The sequence below is a fragment of the Leiobunum rupestre genome, chromosome 4 (genome assembly GCF_980474605.1).
Source record: "Leiobunum rupestre chromosome 4, qqLeiRupe1.1.hap1, whole genome shotgun sequence".
Taxonomy (NCBI): Eukaryota; Metazoa; Arthropoda; class Arachnida; order Opiliones; family Sclerosomatidae; genus Leiobunum; species Leiobunum rupestre.
In genome coordinates this window covers 73,725,336-73,729,885 of record NC_143387.1, presented here as the reverse complement: position 1 = coordinate 73,729,885, position 4,550 = coordinate 73,725,336, and the positions used below count along the sequence as shown (strand labels likewise).

The 4,550-nt window shown below is 35.0% G+C and overlaps 1 long non-coding RNA gene across 1 annotated transcript; it reads left to right on the top strand.

Annotated features, from left to right (window-relative positions):
- Nucleotides 1-1,870: 1,870 nt before the first annotated feature.
- Nucleotides 1,871-2,456, top strand: LOC149949019 (uncharacterized). Its single transcript, XR_016480708.1, has 4 exons — nucleotides 1,871-1,994; nucleotides 2,092-2,133; nucleotides 2,218-2,314; nucleotides 2,382-2,456. It is a non-coding gene; the product is annotated as an uncharacterized LOC149949019 (long non-coding RNA).
- The last annotated feature ends 2,094 nt before the right edge of the window (nucleotides 2,457-4,550 follow it).

Sequence of the window (4,550 nt, the reverse complement as noted above, 5' to 3'; positions counted from 1 at the left end):
TCAACCAGTAAATCGTGTGTTCTGGGAGATAGTGCAGTCCGTAATATACCGGTATTCTTCACATCAGCGTCGATATCGTTAGCGATGAAATAAGCGTCCAGCCTTGGAGCATATTTTGTCCATGAATCGTTTGTTTCATCGAACAATGGTAATATTCCGAACGTCCCCATTGTCGTGCGGAAATATCGTCTATTTCTCGTGAAAAATTTTCCTCGTGGATGGAAATATCGTCTATTTCTTCCAGTTTGAAATTGCTTTAAAAAGGCGTGATTGCGCTAGTTCTTCTTACTATAATAATGTGGAAGATGGAAATGGATATGTAAATTTTTCCAATGGTGTATCCGCGTTGCCGATTCCTCTTGTTTCTTTTTCCTTTTTGGCGGGCCTTTGCTCTTTTTCTTTTGAGGGTTTCTTCCTTAATGTGAGTGATAATTAATTTAATAGTTTCTCACATGGATCCCATCTCCGTCGCCATTTGTAGTGTTTTACTTATATAGATTAATTAGACTTGTTAATTAATATACTGATTTAATACTACATATAAAATACTGAGCAATTGGTTATACATGTCTGCCTCGCCAGAGGTCTGGATTAGGAATACCCAATACCTTCCATAAGATGGGGTAGCATAAGTTCTTTCCCCCTTTTACAGGTGATAGGTTTATGGCACCCTCTATAGTTAGTTAGTCATAGATTTGCATGCATATACAACAGATACCAAAGTGCTCAAATAAATTTCTAAGAAGTTTGATCATATGGCAAGCGTCAAGGATGAAGTGAACCGTTTCACCTGGATCCGCTGGAAGGAAAATATAAAATATAGTAAGGTTTAAATAAGCAGTGTTGGGTCAGTATTTTAAATACTTTTTCAGTATTTAGTATTTTATTTTAAATACCTTTAAAGAAATGTATTTAGTATTTTATTTTAAATACCTTTAAAGAAATGTATTTAGTATTTTATTTTAAATACCTTTAAAGAAATGTATTTAGTATTTTATTTTAAATACCTTTAAAGAAATGTATTTAGTATTTTATTTTAAATACATTTTTTCTTGTATTTGAACAAAATACTGAATATTATTAGCGAAAATACGTTATCCATCAAATAGTCTCTATACAATTAAATTGTCCGGGACAAAACACCATCAAGTTGCAAGTGGAAGAAATACGTGTAATTCATATTCACCCACAAACTCGTGATAAAATTCCGCTTATCACACGTGGTGACTTTGGAGTAGCGAGTACTCTAGTCTTACGAGACAATCCGTCTTTTAGATAGCACGTTAAAGTGGAATATTCTCAATCTTTCGATTATTATGGCATTTTTTCCGCTTTTCAAGAAATTACAGTATTTTGAGTATTTAGTATTTTAAAATACTAAAATAAAGTATTTTATTTTAAATACTTTACGTTAAAAGTATTTAGTATTTCATTTTAAATACCGAAAGTAAAGTATTTTACCCAACACTGACAATAAGATGGCGCACCCAGATGCTAATTCCCTCTTGAAACACTACTTTTAGGGAATGGACCACCTGGCCGCCCATGTAGTGAAGAAAGAAATTCATTAAATTTTCACTTTCTGGTTGCGCCAACGAAAATTTTTTTGTTTGTACCAGGATTTGGGAAACGGTATTCAATGATTTCTTCAGTTATTATAATACCAAGTGATTGAGCCAATGTAATATTGCTCCTGAGTCCGTCACAAACTAATGCTATACATTTGGCACCTGTTTTTTGTAGTTTAAATAGGCATTCTGTCACAAGATTCTTAAGCAAATAGCTTGGGGTTCCATGGACAAGGAAATATCCAATAGGTACTTTCCAATGCCCATTGATGGCTACCGCCATAAAACCCAGTGCTGAAGTGGCGATTTCATCTGTATCTTGTGTGTCATGATCTAACCCGACATTTACGTATCCAGAAAATTCCTTGCCGGTCCATTCTGTGTGCTTTCTTATAGACATTTCGTCCAAGGATAGAGCAATCAGAAGTGAGTGTTCAATTTAGTTAACCTCATTTTTTATGTATTCGAAGCTCTCAAAAGTAAATCCTGGTTTACCATCAACTTTATTTGACCATTCACGTAGTGTGCTGGCATGCGGAAGACATAGATGTTTTCTTAGAAACTGGTATGCTTTTGGCTAATAAAAATGCATTGTCATAGCAAAACTTCGATTTAACTGAGGATATTTTTGCTTCTTTTTATTTTTTAGTCCTGTTTGGTGCAAAAATTTAAACAACTCAATTGAAGTTGATCCAAACCTCTGTTCAATGTCGAGCGCATTTTCTTCTAAGAGCAGATTTTTTCTCGTAATTTGATGAAGCATGTGCTTCAGAGAGGACAATTTTAAATCTTTTCTTTTCTTTGCTTGTTTAGCTATTTTGAGTTGTTTCCGAAGAGTTTGGACTTTGTTCCTTTCAATTTCTAAACTTCTTTGGAGCGCTAAGCAGTGCAAAGATGTTTGAGTCGATTTATTTTGAATCTCCACTGTCTCCATTGCTCCAGTTTGAATCTCAAGAGTTTCTTTTTCGCGAATCAGCATTGGAGATTCAATACCACTGAAATATGTCTGTAATTCATAAACAGAATATTTGTTAATTTTAAGCAGGCAAGTATTTAAATTCTGCTTCAATTGCCTACATGATCGTGATTTGTTTATTTCCCTAAGAACTTATCATTTTCAATATCCGTTGTTTCAACACCAAGAACTTCAATCATTTGGTCATCTTTAGTAATATTCATTGCAGTAAATTAATTAGGTGATTTGTCATTTGAGGTCTCCACTTCCATCCCTACATACTGCGAATTTCAAAAAATGTAATATAATTTCAATTTATTTACCAAAACAGTAAAAACTAATATATTTATTATTAGGGCGGTGCCTACATTATTAATAACATGGACACCAGTTAGGATAGCTACATGGAAGTCATTTGGACACTGACTTTTTGACCCAAATCAAACGTCCCTGGACAACTACTTACAGTAGCCCCGCCAGGGATTTTATGCACGTAGGCCCAGCCTGAACTAGAGGCCCCATCTATAATGTTTATTTAAAAAATTCCCGAGTTTCAAGGATTTTTTTTATTTAAATGTTTTAAATTTTGACATGATTTCTATTTTCCCATTGAATTTTTTAAAGGCATTTTAATCAAGGAATGACACTCTTCGATTAGTTTTTTTTTTTCAAATTCGTCGACTACTAACTTTGGGTTTTCTTTTAAACAATTCGACAAATCACGATTTATCGACAGTGTAGCCAGGTTTGAAAGCCTAAATTCTCCCATAGTTGTCCGTAGACGTGTTTCAATTCTTTTGAGTGAACTGAAACTTCTTTCTGAGATTGTATTTGCCACAGGTATGCAAGAAACAATTTTGTAGTATTTCACTAGGTCGGGGAACCCATCTGCCATTTTAATTAAATAGTGGAAGCAGTCGATTACGCTGGTAAATTTCTTGGGGATAATTAAATTTCTGGCTATTTTAATTTGGCTTTTTTACGAATTCAGGTCGAATTGAAACCGATTATAAGTATTACAATGGGTTACGATATCGTTTTCGTTAAGAAAGTTTTCCGAGTTAGGGTCAGACGCCATTATACCTTTGAATAAGCCAGAGTTTTCCAATAGTCGAATTTTCATTTCTGAAATAAATTTATCAACTAATTGATAAATTCCCTGCTACCCGTTGTACTCGTTACCACACTATGTTTTAATCTCTTGTTAGGGATTATTTTACGTTTCCGTAAAGCTATCGGTTCGCTGTTACGACCAGGTACTGCAATAAAAGCAGATTCTGCGATTTTAGTAGCTTCTACCCAAATTAAATCAAAACAGGGAATTCTTTACGCCTAATACTTCGTCTAGTGCGACAATTAATATTAAGTTGTTAAAGTTATGTAATTGGGATATATACCCACGACACTCAGCAGCTTCCTCTGGTTTTCCGTTTTCAATTAGATTCTCTAACGTTAAAACTACGGAATCGAGTCTATTTCTAAAATAACTAACACCTTTTTTTTTACTCCACCACCGAGTGTCGCAGCTTTGTGGCATTTTAAGTATCTCATAGCCCAGATCTTTTGGGAGTTTTCAAAATATTCGCTTCTAATAACTGAATTGCTTTGAAAATTGTATATGGCCTGAACCAAACCAAGTAGTTCCCTAACTGCCAATATTTTGGAGCAACAGTCAACTAAAACTAAATTTAAGCGGTGCGCGTAGCAATGCACGTACGGACAATGTCCGCCTACTGCCTCTTCTACTTTCACCCTCACTCCTTTTACGTGTCCGCTCATTACACTTGCCCCGTCATATGTCTGTCCAACGCAATTCTGCAGTTTTAAACCACCCTCTGTCAAAAGATTTATAATTGCCAAGCTGATATTCTCAGAATCGAACTTATGTAAATCAGTGAAACCTAGAAATCTTTCTACGACCCCTATTTCTATTCTAGTATATCGAATACAAACGCTTAGCTGCTCCACCCCTGCATTGTCTCGGGTTTCATCGGCAATTACAGAGTAAAACCCACCGGATTCGATGA